Source organism: Megalopta genalis, chromosome 13 (genome assembly GCF_051020955.1).
Source record: "Megalopta genalis isolate 19385.01 chromosome 13, iyMegGena1_principal, whole genome shotgun sequence".
Lineage (NCBI taxonomy): Eukaryota > Metazoa > Arthropoda > Insecta > Hymenoptera > Halictidae > Megalopta > Megalopta genalis.
The window spans coordinates 7,245,651-7,269,757 of record NC_135025.1 but is presented as its reverse complement, the minus strand read 5'-3'; the positions used below and the strand labels follow the sequence as shown (position 1 = coordinate 7,269,757).

Here is a 24,107-nt window from a genome sequence, read left to right as displayed (position 1 = left end):
AATACTGATATAATAATTATATAATATAAATATAATAGTATATATAGTATATATAGTAGTATAGTATAATAATAATATTATAAATATAATATAATATAAATAATTTTATAAATAATATAATTTAATTTTATAAAATAAATATGCAACGAAGTTCTTTTTCGCCCCAACGCTTAGTCCTCTTCATTTTAGCAAATTCTGAAAGAAAAGCGAGGGAACGCTCTGGTCCGCAGTGGGTTAATAAATCAAAATTTGTTGAAGTTACGACACCGCCGATATTCCTGCACGGTCGCAAAATAAAGCATCGCAGCATGGGAATTGTAAAGTCGGTGTCGCCTAACTAGTTCGATAGCCGATCGAAGTTCGGGCATACTTCGGGGAGAGGAGGAAGTTCACGGCGCACGGTCGCGAGTCCTCCGATTTTCGTAAGGGAAGCCACGGCGAAACTTGTCGCAGGGTGGATCGTTTTTCAAACTATCCTCGCTGTAACTTTGCCCGTGACCTTATCGATAACGTCTCCGCCCCGACCGGCCGGATCCCTTCTGAAGTTAACAAACTCGCGGTTAACAAAGATGCGGGCTTGCAAGCTCGGGTCCTTCGCGCGCTTTAAATTCCGCTCGGGCACGTGGTCCCGCGGCATTTTTGGGTCACCGCGAAATTTATCGAGCGACACCGTCGTTGAATAATAAACGAGGATAGGACGTCTGCCCGCGCATCCATTATTCAGCGACGCTTCGTTAATAATGATGGGCCTCCGTGTAATTTAGATTCGAACTTGACGGCAAGTTCGGGCTACTTGAAACTCGAACCTGCGAGGACCGCGGTAAGCAGCCGATGGGCCACTTTCCGGCTCGAATCGGCATCGTTCTACCTGTCACACCTTGCGCAGGCTTCGATGAATACCGAATTTCACTCTCTCGTGCTTCGAATAACGCGCCCAGCCAGAGTGGAAAAGCAGGAGTTGACAGGGTACCGAAAATAACTGTTTCAAACGGTTTTATGTCGATTCTAAATTGAAACAGGAAACCGAGGAAATCTTCCGGTTCTTCGGAACTGATATCGCATCGATTCTACAGGGTGTCCTAAAATTATGTTACTTCCGGGAAATGAGTATAAGCGCACGCGTTTGATATGCTCCTAGTCGAAAATGGCGATCGTGGGGGAGCGGGACGCGACGGGAGTCAGGGGACGTTTGTTTTTATTCGGCCGAACGCGAGTCCTTCGTTTCGCGGAAATTCAGTATTGCAGCTAACTTGAGGCTAATAGGAAGAGATTATTTTTTCCAATAAGGGACCTTTTTTATAATTTTTTATAATAATAATAGTAATAATATAATAATAATATAATAATGAAGAATAGACAACTAAATCTTTTGCAAAAATTAACAAACTTTAAAGTCGACTTTCGAAAACGGAGCCCCGTATAAAAAATGTTGTACCAAATTTGTTCTTATTTTTATACTGTATTCTATACTATGACTTGCCTTTGATTAAACAATTAACAGGCTAGAGCTCTCGGATTTAGATGTGTCAAATTTTATTTTTATCTACAAAATGCAGGAAGATATAAAGTGTTGAAAATATTTTTTCCTTGGGCAACTATATCGTAAATCGAAATCTTAAATTTTAAACAGACAGAAGAATGTGTAAAATGTATAAATTGATTTTGTGCATTGATTTATTAAATCGATGAAGTGAATTGGCTTAATAGATCGATCAAATTAATTGTTTCCATAAGTGCATAAAATAAACGGATTTAATAAATTGATGAAATGAACTGTTTTTAATAAATTGATGAAATGAACTGATTTAATAACTTGGTGAGAAGAACTGATTTATTAAAGTGATGAAATGAATATGGACTAAAAACATGACTGTATGTTGATGAACATGAAAAATTAATGAACACGAATGAAACACACACGTCTGCTATTTCAAAAATTAAATGTACCAACTTGATGCAATTGGACGACGTTTGCTGTTCGATGTTAAGAGATCTTCAAATGAAAACATTCTTCAATCCAATATTTTTTGCATTTCAATTCATACTCAAGAACTGTCAAATCCAAATTCTGCTTTCTAATCATTTATTTTCGTCCCTCCCTAATATAATTTACAGAAGTTTTGCAGTCATGAAATTGATTCCACTGGAAAAAGATATAAATTTCGCAGGAAACCAGTTCGACGGCACATGTAACACGCATTATTCGCGAAACACCCGAGGCTGTCGCTGATTACATCCTCCGCGGCGTAAAAGCCGTATCGGCTTCAAAAGAAAAAGTTGCGACGCGGTATGAGCTGTTCCATTGAATTTTCAGTAGCCTCGGTGAGCCTCCGTTAACGATGATTAACCGCTTCGAAGGAGACCCTCTAACTCATCTCGTTACAGAGGCCGGAGAAAAGTTACCGATCAAGGCTTTCAAAGCCGGTGCCACGCTATTTGATCGATGGACAATAATAATAAAGATGATTCAGCGAAACGCAGAACTATTGAAGCTGTTGAATTTTTACAGGCAACGTAAATAATCGTAAAAAGAAAAGGAAACACACATAAAGCTAATCGATATTACAGGTGATGGTTCGTTCGGTAGGCACAATTTAAATAACATTAAAATTAAAAATAACCAATATTTTAAATTTTCAAAAAATACTCTAAAGACTAACTAAAGAACAACATTTTTGGCCGTAGGAGCCTCAAGAAAAAAAAAAGACAACGCAGACAGTAGACAGTCGTCGCACTCTCTCGCCAGATGCGACGCAGCTCGTCGTACAACAATGTAATACCATAATTTAAAATACTATGTCCCTCGCGGGGACAACCTTCAACAGAAACGCTCAAGAAGATTCCGAAAATATCACCGTATCATTAACACCTTGTCGTTATCACCTTATCAAGACCGCCGACCGAAGAAATACCTATTTCAGAAGCTCCATTTTTCTACGACATTTTTAATTAACTCAAGACCCTCCAATCATTTTCCCGAGCATCGCCGGAAGCACGAAGCTCCCATCCATAATTCGACGAAGCAAACAGCTTCTTTCCAGCTCCGGTAGTCGTCCCCGCGTAACTAGTAGATAATATCGCGACGGCGACACGCAGCCTCGCAACAATGCCGCCCTCGAAGACAATAAAACGAACTGCGAGAAGTCCGCGGTGGAAGAAAAGAAATAATAAACGTGCATCCCGGCGTCCGAAAGATCGATGGAACACAATGGAAAAGCACTTATCGTGAGTGAAACGGAGGACCGACACCGGCAAGTTTCTTTCATTTCTCAAACTGATTCCGTGTTCCCGATCCCCTATCCTATCCATATTTAAGGACACGGTCCCCCCGGTGTCTCGCTCGGTCGGTGTGCTTTCAGACATCGGGACGCATCTATGCGCTTAACACGCTAGATTTATACGCGTTCGTCTTTCGCGGATCCGAGCTCGCATTTCCGTGCCTGCCGCTGGTCTATTTGCGAGGCTTTCAGACGTCGTTGACGGGACGCTGGGATCCGGCTCCAAGATGTCGATAACGTCCGCGAAACAACGGTGCAATTCGACTGTTCTTGCGTGTTCGGGATATCGAAGCCCTTTTCGTGATGTTGAATTCATTGTGGACACCCTTTAGCCCTTGCGTCGACAGCAACGCGTCGAACGATGACGATATTCGTGACGACGCCGAGTGGCACGTCACTTTATAGTGATTTCTGGTGGGAATGCTGAATACGCCCTATACTCTGAACGGTTTATCGTCTGGAATATTGTTTGATAAATTATAGGCAATAATTCTTTGTTCACGGCGCGGTCGCAGTATTGGTAAAAATTATTCAAGGATAAGAAATCCCAGTTAATTATGGGAAAATTTGAAGATTTTAGTTAGTGAGTGTTGCTTTGTTAAATAAATTATATGCAATAATTATTTGTTCATGATGAAATCTCGGTATGAATAAATATTATTCAAGAATAAAAAATTCAAAAGATAGTTAATTATGAGAAAATTTGACGATTTCATTTAATACAGTGAGTATATTACTTTTTAAAGTGAGTGTATACTAAAATTCTTTGTTAATGAGGCAAGCTCAATATCAATAAATATATAAATAATATATATATAATATATATGAATAAAACATATAAATAGTCAAGGATAAAAAAGGAAAGACAGTGACTAAATAATAAATAGGTGCAGGCTAGTCGCTAAAAGTAGTCGATAAATTATATATATATATATAAGAATGTAGATATTAATTATATTCTAAACTTTGTATTTAGTCTATAAATTATAATTTGCATTCTAGTCTCTAAATTATTCATATATTTTCTCATCAATAAACTATAATTTATATTGTGCATAGTTCTCACTACAGTTCTTAGTGTAGTTTATAAATTATAATATATTTTTTAGTCTATAAATTTGCATTCGAGTCCCTAAGTTATTAAATATATAAATAACAATTTATATTCTAATCTACAAATTCTTAATTTATATTTTACAATTTGTGTATGTGTGTGAAAGTGATAATTTGTACGCTGGAATATGAATTATAGCTAATGTCTAGTTAATATGCGAATGTTCAGACATGCTAATTGTACTATTTCTTTTCGTTAATTGCAAGCACGCAGAGGCAAGGTTATGAGCCCTATTCATAACAACGTCACTACTTCTGCTACGATATTATTCTATTTGCATATCCACGGCAATGGGGTGTCCATTATATTTCATTCGCAGGCAAACTAATTACCTGTTTCAGCACACAATTCTGGGAGTTTCGCGCGCACCGTTCTTGGTTTGTCATGTACACCAACGTTTATAAATCAATTAATAATTATTCACACGTGTCTTCGACACATTTCGTCGTTAGATCATCTCTCAAACATAGCGCGAAATTTTAGAATCAAATGTATCGTTCATAAATGAATGGACAATGACGTAATTTAGAATCAGACTCTGAACTTCGTGCATTTGTCATAAGAATCAACGGATCGAATGAAAAATGGTGTAAACAGAGAATTTTATAACTTATATCAAGTAAAGTAATCGAAATGAATTTATTGCACAATGAAATCGTCGACGATGCTTTCTCGTGGATCTATAAAAAATAGAAATAACAGCTTATCTATATTAATTATATTAATTATACTAATTATCTAAATATATTACAAAATATTTTGTATTTTGACTTTTGACTCTTCGTCGTATACATTTTCCCACAGAAATTTCCCAAAGACGTCTTTCTTTTGTAAACTTTCGCGAATTAAAGTCTAACATTTTTCCAGTTCATGCTGCTTTAACTTAAAAACACATGAAAGAAAGCAGAAATTGTATCTAAGAATCTTCGCAAAAGAAGCTAAGTTAAAAACAGTGCTCGCGTTGTCTGATTCCTCATATTTTGAATTTCTCGCTCCTTTAACGTATTCGAATTCAGCGTTCACGGGAACATAAAAGTGGCGATTCTCATGAAAAATTCTTTGACGCTGCGAATCATGAATAATTTTTTGAGCAAAGCTAGCTTCCCTGTGCGTCGAAGCGGAAACGGCTCGAACGGTTCGCGAAACTGTAAGTTAGCAAAGACATTTCGCTGCGCAGCGGGATTCGCGATGATCTAGTTTCGCCGTCGTGTCTGAAGGGGCGACCGTGTATCGAGGTCCCTGAAAAACGTACGATAACCGCGTATGCGCGAGCATGTCGATCTAAAGACGAGCAGACCGAAAATGATCCACGCGTCGTCGGCCGAGAACACGGGGCCGCCCCGCCGCGAAATCCTCGCGAATCCCCGCTGAAATGCCGGGATGAGTTACTCGAGCAGCGACTGCGGCGAACTACGCTTCGTCGAGTACGAGTGGTGCCGTCGGTATATTTACAGTTGTTCTTTCGTGGACGAATGGAGCGTGAGATCACAAAGAAATCCTCCTAGCATTCTCTCCGGTCCCGTTCCTTCCTAACTCGCCTCCTCCGTCGGATTCGCGCGGATGAACGACTCAATCCCGAGAATTCATTGCGAATTTATGCGGGCACCTGGCACGAAAGTTGCCCTAATCTGTCGTTAAGTTATTGTCCCGCGTCGGTCGATTTTGTCAAACTCGTGGAGGAGGAAATTCTTGGCCTCGTCGATCATGCGAACAGGCCTTAAGGTTCTTTATAGGGCGAGAAAGGAATCTCAGAGGATAGGGCACTTTTGGGGCAACTTTTGACCTGTGACATTTTCCTCATACTTGACACGAATCGGATCGGAGCAAAAAATAGTTATATTATATATTATTATTATTATTATTATATTATATTATATATTATATATTATATATTATATATTATATATTATATATTATATATTATTATATCAAATTATATTATTATATTTATTTATATTATTATATTATTATATTATTATTATCAAAAAATAATAATTTATAATTATTCTCGTCAGTCTCGTATTTAACTCAACCTGTTAAAAACATCCGAATTACATTTCTTTCTTGGCAATTCTCGTGCGCGATGGAGACGAACATTTCGCACCATTTTATTCATTCGATTGTATCTTCAAGAAACTCATTGTTTCGATTTTATCAGATTTCCAGCAGAAACATTCTGTCCGTTAAAATGGCGGCTCCGTCGCGTTTCAATAACAAGAACTTCGATTAATTGAATTAATTTTAAAATAAATCATATTCCCTTTATAAATGATGTCGATTGAAATGGTTCAATCTTTGAAACAAGCTCGAACAAAATTGACTCCGAAGCAAACAGAATTTAATTTACGTGAGAGGAGATTATTTAACGTCATTGCTGCCTGTAGAAAGGTTACACTGTTAAGAACGCTCGCTCGCAAGATCGCGGAGAATGCATTCTTCCAGCGAGCTTTCATTCGCAGAAAAGCGTGGCAGCTCCGAAAGCTGTTGGAAAAACAATAGTGTCATGACAGCGTTAGCCAAGGCCACCGAGCCGTGTTTTTGTACGTGAACGAAAGAGCAATTTTCCAGGCCTGTTCACATGCCCAGTCGAATTTTCCCTTTGTAACCGGAGAACTCTCGAAGTTTGGCTTTTCCACGGTAATCAGCGGATATCAGTGGATATTCCAGCAGGAATCCAATCAGAAAAAAAGCCCAAAAAATCTCTATCTGGCTAATTGTAACGTTGCTCCGTTGAGATCGTATCTGTTCCTTAATAACCAGGATTTTGCACATTTATAGAAAAAATACCAGTATTATATATTTATTTTATTTTTATTATATTTTTTACTTTTATATGTTATTATATTTATTATATATTTTTATATAAAAATAAACTGTCCACACCATAACTGTATCCATATTAATTAAAAAGATTTATCATTAGTTGGTAAACAGAACGACCGGAAATGTAATAATCACTATTTTTGCATGAAAAATATTATCTTTTACTTTTATAACATTGCCAAATATATGTAAAAAACCATAGGGCCACCATAGATCCACTTACTCAGTGAAAACAATTCCCTAAGAAAGTAAACAAAAACAACCCCCTGGACCAAAAAACCCCCTTAAGGGGAGAAATAAATTGTTATATATATATATATATATATATATATATATATATATATATATATATATATATATATTCACACACAAGTACATTTTCGCAACTGATGCAGAAATGTCTCTTGACATTTAGTAATTGTAAATTTTACAGAAAGCTTCGGACTGTATTTATGAAATCCTACCCTTAACCATATAATAAACTGCTCGATTCGTGAAGAAGATCGTGGCGACAGCGAGAAGTTGACCGAAATTCCCGTTCGATTCGAAATTAAGATAGAAACAGCCTATTTGCATAAACATCCGCAATCCGACGATCGAGCCAATAGGAACCGGAAATCCGCTCGCAGCGTTCAGAGCATGTGCGTATTATACCGAGAGAACGGCAGACTGTAAACGGCGGAAGAACCCGTGACAAACTTTTTCAACTACCATTTCGACGGAATTGAATGCGCCGCACGCGACGGACGGCTGAAATAGACCGGGGTACTACAGTGGAATTCGATTTTTGCCGAGAACTTCGTTCGTGAACTGATTACCAACTCTTCCTGTCCCCCTTTTTCTCGCGTCCACATTTCCCCTCCCCGCTTACATAATTTATGAAAATATCCTCGCCGCCCCCACGCGAGTGGTGCCATACCCTCTGGATCGAGTACGAAACAAGCGAACAAACATGATTTTTTTCTTTCCCAAACTTTATACGCAGAGCTGTTTCAACTGGTCCATTTTCAACGACCGTATGATTATTAATATTTTTTATTTAATATATTAAATTAATAATAATAATAGATTATTAATATATTAATTAAGGTTATTAATAATAATAATAGATTATTAATATTTTATTTAATATTTTTGTCATATATCGTGTCAGTATAGTTGCGAGCGAATTTCGGTCGCTGTGAAATCAGATCTGTAAAGGATATTGATTTCTCTGGCTCGAAAATGGTCCTTGATTCTCCGAAATGATCAAGAATACGTACGAATATGCGAATAGTAGAACTGTTATTCTGTTATAGCACTAGATTAACATTAATAATGCTGAACTCGAAACACGACATTGTTATAAAAATAAAAATATTGGATTTACTGGAAGCTCTATGAACAAAGTTCTTATGAAAGCATTTTTGTAACTATGGTAGGAAAAATCAGGCGCGTGGAGTTTTAGTGATTTTGTTAAAGTGTTATTGTTATTGTGAATATTTTTAATTCCTATTTGCGAATATGTTGAACATCTTTAATTGTTATTGCGAATATGTTGTACATCTTTAATTGTTATTACGAATACGTTGTACGTCTTTAATTGTTATTACGAATATGTTGTACACTTGTAATTCTTATTATGAATATTTTGTATATGTACAATTGTTATTTTAAATATATCGTAAGTTGTACATTTTTAAACGTAATATGCTGTATATTTTTAATTGTTACTGTGAATATGTTATCTCGTTTATTGTTACCGTAAATATGTTATCTTGTTTATTGTTACTGCGAATATGCTGTCTTGTTTATTGTCACTGCGAATATGTTATCTTGTTCATTGTTACTACGGATATATTATCTTGCTTATTATTACTGCGAATATGTCGTCTTGTTTATTATTACCGTGAATATGTTGTCTTGACCATATTAAATATAATAATAATATTTGACCATATTGTGAAAAAGTCCTATACTTTATTGTTAATGTAAAATTCTTGTCACTGATTTCTTCGACAGACAGTGTTACGCGTTTGGTTAACAAAGAATTCAGATATAATAAATAAATAAATATATAACATATAATAATAGATTATTATAGTAGTAGAAAATCAGATAACAAAACAGAAATAATTAATAATAATAACTGCAGTTGCGGTTACAATAATAATAACTGCAACAATTTTATTGGCCGTGGAAAAAGAATATTAGTCATTTAGGAACATTAATCAAGCACCGGTGGTTCACAACTATCGACGCCAGGGTACAAAATCCAGGACAATCGACTACCTGTTGGGAACTCGAATGCCAAGAATCGATTCCCTTGGTATATACATCCGTGAAATCGTTTAGGTCGACGCTAACCATACTGCGGACAAAATGAACATTTTTGGTTTCGCGCTGTCGCCGATCCAAACGAACGACTAAGACTCCAGTTCTACGTTAAACACAGTTACATCATGCAAGTTTGTAATTCAATTAGCGTGGACATTAGCCGCGGACATTAGTCGTTTATTGGATTAACGATTTAAATCAGATTATTTGAATAGTCGAATGTTTCGACGAGCAACGATTTAAGTAACCGAAGTTAAATAATTGTATAATAAAATAAATAAAATTTGTCTAAAGATGCCATCATCGCGGTACAGTAATGTCTCCCTTACTGACGCTCGGATCGTGCACAAAAATGGACAATTTGGGAAGAGGAGATACGATTATTCGAGCCTCGCAACTCGTTTTTATAGTTGTTGAGAATCGATAGCAAATAAAAAACCAGCCACGAGGCTCGAACAATCGCGTCTCCTCTTCCCAAATCGTCCATTTTAGTGGACAATCTTGAGCGTCAGTAAGGGAGACGTATACAGCAGGAGAAAAGAAAGAAGAGAATAGCACGCAGAGGGATTCGATTCTGCGACGTTCACGTACGTTCAAAGGCGGCACATGAGCTGGCTGTGTGCTGCGACACAAAAGCCCTTACCTGTGCTGTCGATTTTCTCGATTTTCTCGAACGGCTACACCCCCTCGCGAGCCGTCGCGAACGCGACTGCAGCGAGCTGCCGAGAATTCGAAAAAATGACAAGGTTCTTTTTGCACTCGCCTTGCGCTTGTTTGCTCCTCCTTTTTCGCGAACGCGACGACGGATGTTCGCGCATACGCCCGTTGATCTTGCTTATCTTTCACGCTTTTGCGATTCAAATTTCCGCTTTTCAGCGAGGCAAACTCTCTCTCTCTCTCCTCGTCGCAGCGGAGCGCCGTGCCGGTGCATCGCCGGGATAATGTAATAGGCCATGAATCTTTCATACGGCTGCTGATGATTCCGCGATATTTATCGTCGTTAACTGTTCCGTTCCGCGGGGTGTATTCAATACGCGGCGGGCTAATCTTTCTCGGAGTTAGTTCGAAATTCAAACAAATGTTTCGAATGTTTTCGAGATCTGCGAGACTCGAGTTTAATCTCGTGTCTTGCGATTTATTTTCATAGGAACGTTGCGTGCGCTTTTTTATTATATTTCGTTTAGCTCTGTGCGAGGAGTTATCGCAAAATAGAACTAAAATATTTCTGCTTTTATTTGATATAGTCAGATAGATGTGGACGCTATCTCATTTGTAATAGAACAGATTAACGAAGTAATGCTAATATGAAATAAAAATTGAAATATATCCTTTTCAAGTTTCGACGACGTTAAGGAAAATATTTTTCACATAACTGAAATTATTGCGAACGAGATTTATAAGCTACTTATGTTCATTTTTAATATTGTTCATTTTCTAATGCTCTATTCTAACTGAAATAACACAATTTTATATAGAGAAAAAACAAGAGTATGTACAAGTGTCATAATAATTTTTCTTTCAACAGTTTGTTCCCACTTAAGTGGTTAAAATTGATCTAAGTGTTTCGAATAAACAATGAATACAAAGAATTTCGTAAAAATTTTGTTTACAATATATGGAATATTTTAGAAAGATAAGAACTTAACGTTTACAATTTTTGTAACATTGTTATCGCTAGACTGAGGATAAAAATGTATTTCTTCCTTTGATAATGTCAATACATCAAAAATAATATAACAGCCTACTCTTTTATGCCATAAATGCGTATATAGTCTTAAATTCATATATTATCCATACCCTTTTACTTTTCTTCAATATATATAGTTGTCGACAATCGGTAACTATAAAAACGAGCCGCAAGTACTGACTTGCTGTACTGACAATCAAATTTTGCGTCATTTTTGTTAAAACTATATCTATTTCTGTAAGAGTTCTTACGGAACAAATATTTTAGAATTTATATGTCTAATTAAAGTTCCACGAGAGAACAAGTTATTTTAGAGAAATTTATTTCTCTCACTAGAAAAAGTTTTACAATACACATCGAACTACTAATAAAGAAAACATGAAAATCGTAATTATACGTGTATTACGGTCGCCCGCTCCATCCAATCGCGTCTCTCGCACACCGCGTAATTGGAAGAGGGTAGGTGTTGCGGGCGACCGATTCCCCTTACCCCTTGCCCTTTGCATCATTTAATTTATGCGTAGCGTTTCATTTTCTCGTTTCCCGATATTACCTTCAGATTCTCGACGTTGTACGTTAACGTAGGCGTAAGATATCGGTAAAATTTCTATACTCGAGTCATACATTGCAAGCCTGCGAACATGGGAGAGTTATCCTGCACGAGGGAAACATGATTATTTTCACTTATACATCGCAAATATTCAACGCATATTTAAGATTCAACATATTAAGATGATAATAGTTTTAAAAATTCGTATGGTACAACATAAATATAAAAAACATGTGTACAGTACAGCACGTTTACTGCACAATGCAATGAAAAGTTAATCAAGATGCTGATTAGTAATTAGTAATCATGTGTTCGTCAGAAGAATCTGAAGTTAATGCTTCATGGATAAGTCAACGCTCTTGGATCTTGTATTCGTCGTGTCTTTTTCACTTTGTATACAGGGTGTCCCAAAATTATTGTACAAGCGAGAAATGAGGGGTTCCTGAGGTCATTTGTAATAACTTTTTCCTTTGCGAAAATGCAATCCGCGGCTTTGTTCACGAGTTATTAACGAAAAACAGTGACCAATGAGAGGCGAGCTCGTCGGCGCGAGGCGGCGCTTCGTCTCGCTCGCCCGCGGTCGCGCGAATAATACGTGTACATACATCTACACAAAGCGCAAGCATACGCGTCTGATGTGATCCTAGTCGAAAATGGCGACCGCGGGGGAGCGGCGTGTGACGGGAGCCAGGGAACGTTGTTCGTTTTTATTCGGCCGAACTCGAGTCCCTCGTTTCGCGGAAATTCAGTATTGCGGCTAACTTGGAGCTAATAGGAAGGGTTCGTTTCTGCCAATAAGGGAAACGCGTCATATTTAAACGCTCCATATTTGAACATTTACCTAAAATTTTAGTTTTATTTTTACTGTTAACAGCAAAATGCCATATAAAGTGAATGATATTTAATAACATTGAATAAAAAACGCCTAGTTTCTTCGGTTTAAGATGTTCTCTTAAAACGGCATTAGTTCAAGAGAGACACCCCATATACATGTATGGTATAAAAAGGTGCTGAGTTCTTCCATTACGAACACTTTATGAATATGAACTTTAGTGTTGCCCTTTATAGGACCTAAACGGCCATACATCATAATAAATATTTGAATTGCTTCCAAAGAGTAACGTGTAACTAAACATTCACTTATACGATCTCCGGATAACAAAATTGTAATATTTCATTCGAATTGGTGTAATAAAATTGCGCTAGCATTTTAAGCTCTGTACACGAGACGATACAATACTTTGTTCGCATAATTCTCAAGCAATACTTTTTTCTACCTTATGGGTAATGAAACACGAATAACGTAAGCTCTACGCTTCATATTTTCAATCATTTAAAAAACAATAAATTGATGAACCAAAGCATAATATTATTATCAAACTTACGTTATTTGTACAATAATATCGCTTAAAATTCCATGTAAGAACACTGAAGATATTTTCAATATTATTCCATTAATTTTATTTTGATTAATTGAACTAGAACACTATCAGCGAACAGTTTCCACAAAAAGCAGTTTGCAAACTTCGTAAAATCAAGGTTCAGGAACTTCATCCCCATCGTACAAAAACATAAAACACAAAATAAACTTCGTGTCGCTGGTTTCGGCCCCGGTATCGTTCCCGGAGAATTTTCCTCTTAAAACTCCGTTACAGTCAACGTCGCTTACTATAACACGAGCGACCGGGGAATATTGTACGCGATAGTGAAAAACGGTTTCGAAAAATGAGACCGTAAGCCGCGAGCGACAGTGACTACAGTGGCGCGATTAATTATGGATACAAAGTAGCGATTACATTTTTAACGTTTACATTTACACAAAAATTTAACGAAACACTGTATTTGTATATTTCTACAGGGTGTCCCAAAAATGTCTTGCAATCCGGAAATAAGGGTTCCCGAGATCATTTGAAGTAACTTTTTCCTTAGCGAAAATGCAATCCGCGGCTTCGTTTACGAGTTATTAACGAAAAACAGGGGCCAATGAGAGCTGACGCTGACGTCAGCCTGATCAGCTGACGCGAGGCGGCTCAGCCAACGAGCGCGCGAAGCCCAGTTCCGCTCATTGGCTCGGCCGTCACGCGTCAGCTGATCTCGCCGCTCATTGGTCAGCGTTTTTCGCTAATAACTCGTAAACGAAGCCGCGGATTGCATTTTCGCTAAGGAAAAAGTTATTTCAAATGACTTCGGGAATTTCCTATTTCCGGATTGCGAGACATTTTTGGGACACTCTGTATAATAGAAATAATAGAAATAATATAAAATAGAAATATACAAATATGATATTTCGTTAAGTTTTCGTTTAGACATCAATAGCAATGTAAAAGTTGCTATAACGATGAACACCGCCAGTAATCAGCGGCCACGTTTAATTATTCGCCCGCCATCGGGAACCAAACGCGACGGGATCGATAATATTTTGCGACGAGAGCACGTAGATCAGTCATCGAGACTTTCGACCGGTGGTGGTCCGAACTTTTTAATGAATGTTAATGCAAGCTGCCCGACCGGCCATATAAATTCTCAACTTCTGCGTTGGCAATTAAATTTCGTGTTGCAGCACCACCGCCAATAAAATTTTGAGGCGGCGCGTGCTGCGAATCGAAAATTCCCTTCGCAATTTCCGTAGCTTTTGGGGCTGTTTAATTTAACAGCGACGCTTTGGCAAACATTGATTATTTTTACAATTAGCCTGGACGATTACGACTGCTTTTGTACACTCGGAATTGTCGGTAGAAATTGAAAATTAGTGGTTGGAAAGTTAGTGTTCGATATTTATGATATTTGATGATATTGTGAAGCATTTGTTTTTAATTATATATTATATATAATATATTATTATTATAATATTATATTAATAATATTATATTATATTATTATTATAATATACTATAATAATATTATATATAATATTATAATAATAATAATGATATAATAATATAATAATAATATATCATGAATATCGAACACTAACTTTCTATCCACTAATTTTCAATTTCTACTGTCAATAGAATAGTATATAGTATAATACATATATAATAGAATAATAGTATAATACATAGTATATATGTATATCATAATAATATATTAATACAATATATTATATATTTTATTTATTAGAGTTCACACCCTTTTCTATAAAACAATAATTCTTCGGTATTCTATTACCATTGATTAAATGATCAATAATACATCAATGCACTTATTAATAGCAATAGACATCGGAGCAGGTTAAAGTACACAAATGATAGCAAGAAAATGAACATCTTTATCGAATCTCGTGCGCCCGCATACTCAATCAATTTGCAAAGACTACCCGGAGACACTGGAATCCATGGAGAGGGTTTCACGAACAAGGGAAATACAATGGTTTACTTTCGCATTCGAGATGAAACTGTTTGATTCCGATCGCGGATCGAGTTCCGCGAAGCGGAGTATCGACGGTTCGTCCACTCGATATCTGAGATATCGAATCAACTTTTGTTTTATTGAAAGGAAAACCTTGCCTCCGATCGGCAAAGATAGGCTCACGGTTCACAGCGGACGAACCCAACGTCGACACTCGCTAATCAAGCTGACCGTCGCCGGCTAATGAAGCTTTTGATCACGGCCCGCAGACCCGCCGTGTACCCCCGACACGCCTTTTCGGTTTCGAAAATTCTATAATCGAATAACGACCGTCGGTCGTGTTTTATAACGCCGGCGCCTCGCGTCAGAATTATCCGCTAAACCGAGGAAGAAAATTGCTTCGTTAACCGTCGCCGAAGTTTTTTCCCTTCGACGCCACTGGCTAATGAAACGACGTAGATTCGAAGCAATTTTTATGTTACGAGAGCGTGCAATTAATTTATTAGTTGTACAATTAAATAACTATGATAATATAATAATAAGAATATAATAATATAATAATAATATGATAATAATAATATAGTAATAATAATAATACGAATAATTGTATCACTTATTCCCAAATTGTCCATTTTTGCGAGCAATCTGAACGCGAATCAGAGAGAATATAGTAATAATAATAATAATAATAATAATAATAATAATAATAATATGATAATAATAATATAGTAATAATAATAATACGAATAATTGTATCACCTATTCCCAAATTGTCCATTTTTGCGAGCAATCTGAACGCGAATCAGAGAGAATATAGTAATAATAATAATAATAATAATAATAATATGATAATAATAATATAGTAATAATAATAATATGAATAATCGTATCACGTCTTCCCAAATTGTCCATTTTTGCAAGGAATCTGAGCGCGAATCACGGAGAATTTATTGTATATACCATATCGAAACAGGATTAATTAGCAACGTATCTGTAATTGACGGGATAATTCCTATCCTTCGAATCGAAAAATTGTAGTTCTTAGTTCCAACATTGTTACGAGACAGCGTTTCCTCTTATTCAGTGCATTCAATCAGGCATTGTCCCGTTCAAGTTGCCCGATCAAGCATTGTCCTATTCTACTTGCCCATTCAAGTGTTCTCCTACTCTACTTGTCTTGTTATACCCAATGGAGATGTTCTATGTATATACGTTGAGAATGTTCCCAGGGAAGATCGCAAAACAGCGACGTAACGAGAAATATAAAATTGCAAGGTAAATAAACGTTGCCAACAACGGTATGTTAAACAATTTAACGGACGTCGTTGAAATAATAAAGAAAATTCAAAGAATGACAGAAAAGTGTAGATCAGAACTTGTAGTAAATTAATTCTCAATTCTCGAAACCACGCTGTCGTACTATTTTTTATTAAATACAACTAGATAGAGGCCAAAAGAGGATAAATAAAATCATATACAAAATTTATTTATGAACCGTGCGAATTTTCAAAAGGTACTTGAGAAAGTATATTTACCAATATTTTTAAACATATGTAATTAATTGAATACGATTTACCGATTTTTAGAGAATTCCGTTCAAAAACGTGGTTTAATGAATTGATTTTGTTTGAATAAGTTGAATTCCAAAACCAGTTACTAAATTAAAAATAAAATTCGTTCGAAATAATATCTTTCGAAGAAAAATCCTGAACGATATGAAACTTTCTTTGCAGTTTATATTTTGTATTGTTAAGTAAACTGAAAATTGTAATGTAAACACACAAAAAAGAAATGTCTTCGCTGTTTCAATGTTCGAAAATTTTTAATAATTTGAAAATTGGTTCGACTGGTGGTTTAGAAACATGGAAATTCAAAAATCAATCGAATTAGTTATTTCTTGATACGAAAACCAGTTCTATCGATATGTCGGAAGCACAGAAATTCTAAAACCGGTTCAATCCGAATTTTGAGGACACGTTGATTCAAAAATTAATTCTATCAATATATTATAAACACAGTTTGATATTTATAATATTTGATATCAAATATCATATATAAAATAAATATTATTATACATCTCTGTTACTATTATACAATACTATATATTATATAATATTATACTAATACTACTAATATAATAATATTATATATATATATACTACTACTACTAATATAATAATATTATACTAATATATATTATATTATACTAATATAATAATATAATATTATACTAATACTATCATACATCATCATATAATTATACATCTTCCCAAATAGTCCATTTTTGTTTCCAAATCGAGCGTCAATTAAAAACCGATTCAATTGGTATTTTATAAATACAGAAATTTAAACAGTCATTTCGCCCGACATTTCCGAGACACGGGAACGCGGAAAATCGATTGCCAGCGAACTGATGTAACCATTAAAATCGTGTAGCGTGGGTGTGTTGCACCGAGGCGTAGCGATTTCGAAAAACGTCGGTCCGTGGATTTAGGGTTTCTGGTCGGTCGGTGTCGTTCGGATTGACCCTCGTTTATTCCGGCGAGCTGCGGCGAGCAAGAGTCGAATATCGGGATATCCATCTGTGACCTCATTGCCGATGCAGGATGAGAAATGGGGTCGTTTCCGGCTCCTTCGAAAACGTAAGCCGATCTCCGCGGCCCGCTAACGGCGGGATTTTAATATTCCACGGTCAAATAAATCGCTCTCTCTCCTTCTCTCTCTTCGGTCCTCGAGATAGGTGGGTCGCCTCAAATAATAATCGCCCCGGATAATTGCACCGGCGCGGCGCAACGTGTATAAAGGAACTAGTGCCAAGGACGTTTCAGTGACCCAGTCACCCATAAACTCGCCCCGGAGGATCGAAGCGTGCTCGAAGCTTCTGGCATCGTTTCCAGAACGCAACAGGTACACAGAGGCGTTCATAATATGATTTACACCGTAATTCTTCTTTTTTTCTCTCTCCCCTTCCCGGAATAACTGCTGCGTCGGTCTATCGCCGAGAAACGTTCCCAACCGCCGCGAATTTCCGCGACGTAATTTTCTGCGACTGTTTGACGCGGCAGCAGCCACTTCGAAATTTCTTAATAATTATTTGCGACTTTAATTGCACACATCTTATTATTTATATTATATTTATATTGTATTAATTGTATATTGTATTGTATTGATTAATTTACATTGCAATTGCATTGTATTGTATTAATTAGTCGTACATTGTTATTATATTGTATTGTATTAATTAATTGTACATTGTAATTGTATTGTATTGTATTAATTAATTGTACATTGTAATTGTATTGTATTGTATTAATTAATCTACATTGTGACTGTATTGTATTGTATTAATTAATTGTCCATTGTGATTGTATTGTATTGTATTAATTAATTGTACATTGTAATTGTATTATATTGTATTAATTAATCGTACATTGCAATAATAGTGTATTGAATTAATTAATTGTACATTGTAATTGTATTGTATTGCATTATATTAATCAATTAACTGTACATTGTAATTGTACTGTATATTGTATTGTATTAATTAATTAATTGTATATTACTTATTGTACTGTATTTTGTATTGTATTAAGTAATTAATTGTATATTGTAATTGTATTGTATATTGTATTATCAATCTGTACAGCATATTTACATATAATCAAAATTAAAAATATGTTGTACAGATTGACATTTTGAGATGTTCCAGGCTTGACACGCAAACTTAATACAAACCTAAACACAATCAACACCAGGGTTGCGTAAAATATTATTTCAAGTGGCAAACAGTAAATAGATATTTTATTTTAGATCGTGCATTTGAAACTAAAACCTCTTATTTGTTCGAAAGGACATGCTTTTAAAAATAAAATCTTGTATTCGTTGTAAGAAATTGTTAAGACCACAGCTAAAATAGTATTTTATTTGAAAAACGCTGAAAGTATTTGTACCATAATATGTTAACAGGAAACTCACATGTTACACTTGTTATAACAATAACACATGATATAATAGCACACATTACACGTTAATATTAAATGTCATCGTATCCAGTTTCATTGTTTCAGAAAAATATTTGTACAGCTTCGATTGATCTTAAGTCTGCTTTCACGCGAGTTTCTCGCAGAAAAAGATCCTCAAACGCGTCCGCGCAACATGCTCGATGCCGGCGAAACGAGCATCTCGAAATATTTTACAAAGTCCCCGTAAAACCGAGCAAGTCGAGCAATAAACTAAGGATGACAGACAGTAAGATTCTTAAAGACTTATCGTAATCGGATCAGGCCGACCTTTTACTCCGAATAAAATCTAGTCGCCCGGCATTTCCTTGGCCACGAGCAGTTCTCAATAGATCTTGGAAATTTCGAAGCGATTCGTCAGTCTGTCTCTGCTTAACCGCGGAGCAAATATTGATCGGGTAAATAATCGACGGCAGAATCACGTCGCAAATAGAATCTGGTCATGTATCAAACGTCTCGGTTGGCCGAGTCAAGTAGACGCTTAATTATGCAAACCCGTTTAATGTTCTTGCTGCGATGAATCCTTGTTTATCAACAACCGCGAATCGTTCGCATCGATGCACGGCTTGCCGTCGTTTGCCGAAGACCAAGAGCAAGAGGTAAGGTAAATGTTGCAGTGATTGGACGGTTGAGGAAAGAATTTCCGTTAGAAGTCACTAATAAGTCACTAATTATGCTGATAAGAGTTATACTGGACATCCCAAAATTATGTAACTTCCGGGAAATGAGAGGTTCCTGAGACCATTTGAAGTAACTTTTTCCTTAGCGAAAATGTTCTGCGAGGCTTCGTTTACGAGTTATTAACGAAAAACACTGACCAATGAGAGCTGGCGCTGACGTCAGCCTGATCAGCTGACGCGTGGCGGCCCAGCCAACGAGCGCGCGAAGACCGGTTCCGCTCATTGGCTCGGCCGTCTCGCCCCACCTAATCTCGACTCTCATTGGTCACTGTTTTTCGTTGATAACTCGTAAACGAAGCCGCGGATTGCATTCGCGCTAAGGAAAAAGTTATTTCAAATAATGTTTTGGGACACCTTGTACATGGATATTTTTCAAAATGCAAGTCAAGAGAAACCTTTGTATGATGTGAAACCCTTTAATTGCAAAAGATTTGAAATCCTTGAATATAATAATTGAACGTCATTTTCTTATTGAACTAAGACATAAAGTAAACAAATTACAAAGTGTAATGACAAAAAATTTACAACTAATTCATATATTAAGCACGCGACGAAAAGACTAAATAAAGAAGATATAATTTACATCGAAAAGGAGAAAAACATTGTATATTCTCACGAGTAAGAAAAATAAGTAAATAAATAAATATATATACATTTATATAACATTATATATAATATTTTATTCCGAATGATATATCCCACCTTAAAAAGCACCGTTTGATCTCTTGTGAAAAGAAATGGTTGGAAAACATTATTCAGTTTTATCGATAATCTAAGCAATTATTAACACACAAAGCTCGATATTAATGAAAATGTAAATTGATGTCTAATCAGTTGGCATGCCCAATCACTAGATCTCATTAATAATACGACGATGCAGCGGGAATGGGAAATAGAATTATGGGTTGGCATGCCATTAGACGATACAGAAAATCCTATGGGATTCTGTTATGTGTGGCCCGAGGGATCGAAAATATGTTTTCCGGATGTTTCGTTCCCGCAGCTAGGGAACGTAAAACGAAGAAAAATTACCGAACAAAAACGTACGCCCAGAGGTATAAATTAAAGGGGGAAAAAGTGGGAAAGATTCCATATATTTCCGCTACCTTGTGCCTCGGGAAAGAATATAAAGTTGTAACGCAACGTGGTACGTAAATTCTGTTCTACCTTCGGTGCTTCGTTCCGATAGGCTGTAAATCGTTGTCGGAGTTATCTTTCGGCCGTACTTGTGCGTTGATTGCGCACTTGGTTTAGTTTTTAGTATGGCGTTACAAGCCTAAGAAGTTTTATGGTTACGGTTCGTTCGCGTTCTCAAATTTTTATGGTAGATTTCGTGAACTTATATTTATATATAAGTTATATATAACGTAACTTAATTATTATATATAATATAATAATTAATATTCTATGACTTAATAATGTATATAATTAAATAAATATTATATTGATAAATATAACTTATATAAATGTGTGTACAAGAGACAGCTTGAGGGATTGTTTAACGTCATTCTTATAATGAATATATTGAATCATAATAAATTTTTATATTGAATATATTTTTTAATTGCCATTCGAATAATTCCATGAATATTCTGCTGTTTTATGTGAATTTTCAATGTGCAAATACGAATATTGACAAAGATGTGAAACAAATTGTGCAACAAGTTAATTACGTAACGGTATAAAAGGTAAACTAGAATAACATTTTGTTACATGTATAAATTATTGTAAAATTTACTGTTATTGTAAATTTTACATTTCTTTCATGCTATTTTATGTAAATTTTCAGCGTTTAGATATGAATGTTGACAAAAATGTGGCACAAATTTTGCAGGAATGTAACCAGCATGTAATTATATTAACAAGAAAATATAATACCATTTTTATCCATACATATCTATATTATTGTAAAATTTTTCTTTTAACTGTGTTATTAAAATAATAGCATACCACTTTTACTAGTTTATCTAAGCTTTCATTGTTCAAGTATGAACATGTACAAAAATATCACACAACTTGTGTAACAACTTAACTATTCCGATCTACGTATTAATTGTTGCAAAATTTACTTTCTAACTGTGACGTTATAATAATTGCATACCGATTCTATTTTATACAAATGTTCGATGCTCCGATACAAATATTAACAAAAATTGTTACAACAACTTAGTGAATATGCATTTTATAGAGGATAAAGTTTGAACGAAAGTAGTTCGTCGCTTTTATGCCCGAATAAAAATAATTGACACTCCCACGAAATATTCTGTGAAATATCCAGGAATTATCCGAGTATTTCCATGCATGCACAGCTTTATGAAATATAAGATTCATTCTGATACCTTCTCCTCGTGCGTATTAGAGTGTCCCGGGGCAGGCAAGATACGACGCGAAGCATGATAGACGCGAAAGTCAGAACGATTCTTAATGCAAAAATATGTCGCGAAGTGTAAAAGCAAGTTTCTCACAGGGGACTTCGTTTTCGGGAAAATCAGATTAGGAAATTCCTCGGATGCGAAAGCATAGAAAACCGACTAGCTCGGAATTTCCATGCTATGCGAAGCCCCTTGTAGGCGTTGAAAATTATTCTGATGCATGAATTCATGCACGACGATATGAAAATCTGATTTCCGCGCCAAGTGTGCCCGCGGAGATTCGCGAATTACGATTTCTCCGAGTATACGATCTCGCGAAATTATTGGCATAAATAAGTTGTGACGTGCAGTGAAAATAGATAGTTTATTTCAACATCTGTTTAGAAACTAATTGAGTTAAAACTTTGCATGTTCTGATCGAAAAGAGGATTTGCTGACGATTGAGAATTTTGTCAGACTCAAAGTAAAATGATTGATTGTTATTTTTATCATTATTTTATTAATTGTTACTTTTGGTTAGTTTTAAACAATTGTGAAAATTTCTATGGTAGTGAAGGTAGTAAAACGTTTAAAATGTTTAAACTTCAACGTCGAATTATGGAAAGTAAGATTGTGCTGTATTTTCCATTACTGTGTAAATAAAAATATAACTAAAACCTTAACATTTTGAAAATCTAGAAAAACGTGGATTTTATTAAACTTTGACACCGAATTCTAGGAAATAAAATTTAATTGCATTTTCCATCGCGGTGGGACTGAAATTATGAAAATGAAACCTAAACAATTTTCAAAAAAATATTTAAAAAAGTAGAAATTATTCATCTCTGCCACCGAATTATAGCAAGTAAAATTGCATTGTATTTAACACAACCGTGGGACTGAAATTATGAAAATAATTAAGGCTTAAACAATTTTCAAAAAACTATTAAAACGTAGAAATTATTCACCCCTGCCACCGAATTATAGCAAGTAAAATTGCATTGTATTTAACACAACCGTGGGACTGAAATTATGAAAATAATTAAGGCTTAAACAATTTTCAAAAAACTATTAAAACGTAGAAATTATTCACCCCTGCCACCGAATTATAGCAAGTAAAATTGCATTGTATTTAACACAACCGTGGGACTGAAATTATGAAAATAATTAAGGCTTGAACAATTTTCAACAAATTATTAAAACGTAGAAATTATTCACCCCTGGCACCGAATTATATCAAACAAAATTGCATTGCATTTTACATAACCGTGGGAAGCGAAGTCTGGTCGACTATACTTCGTTAAACTTCGTCCGAAAAAATCGAAAATTCGCGCACTCGACTAATTATAATAATTAATCTCGTACCATAGAGATTCTGGGCATTCTCCGAGCGATCGTTCCGAAGTTTCGCGTTTTCGCCGGCGTGTTAACCAGGAAGATGAATCGTCGAAGCTGACTGGGGAAAACCAACGCGGCTGATTTTCAGAACTCTCGATGCTTTCCGTTTCGCCAGCTCCGCCGAAACTTCCGCCGCACGGATCCGCGTGGAACTTCGCAAACCTGGCAAATAAAGTGTCGAGCTGTTCTTCTTCTCTTTTTCTAGCCCCGGAGTCTTGATATTGTTAATGCAAATCCCGTGTTCGGAGTTTCTGGACGCGATTCAACTACCGGCGCGCGATCTTTTCGACCGTGCCGGGGCTTTATGTAGAGGAATCGATTGTTATTTCGACGGAGAAGTTCAAGATTGCCGCGCCAGAACGGTTCCTTCAACGGTTATTTTTCTATTTTGCATCTCGACTTGATAGTGGAAGCTGTCCTCCATTTCTGGCGAACTCGAAATAATTAGAAATTATTCATTTTAGAACTTGATCTTAGTTGCTTCTCATCTCTTTTCATTTCTGCAACATTTATGTTATATATTAATTAATTGAATTCGTAATT

The 24,107-nt window shown here is 35.9% G+C and overlaps 1 protein-coding gene and 1 long non-coding RNA gene across 2 annotated transcripts in view; one reads left to right on the top strand and one right to left on the bottom strand.

Moving 5' to 3' along the window:
- LOC117224241 (octopamine receptor beta-1R) overlaps window positions 1–24,107 on the bottom strand; it is a 125,786-nt gene that overhangs the window by 72,766 nt on the left and 28,913 nt on the right. The gene's annotated exons all lie outside the window — the stretch shown is intronic.
- Window positions 1,809–2,541, top strand: LOC143260449 (uncharacterized). The gene is made up of 2 exons (XR_013034630.1): window positions 1,809–2,322; window positions 2,386–2,541. It is a non-coding gene; the product is annotated as an uncharacterized LOC143260449 (long non-coding RNA).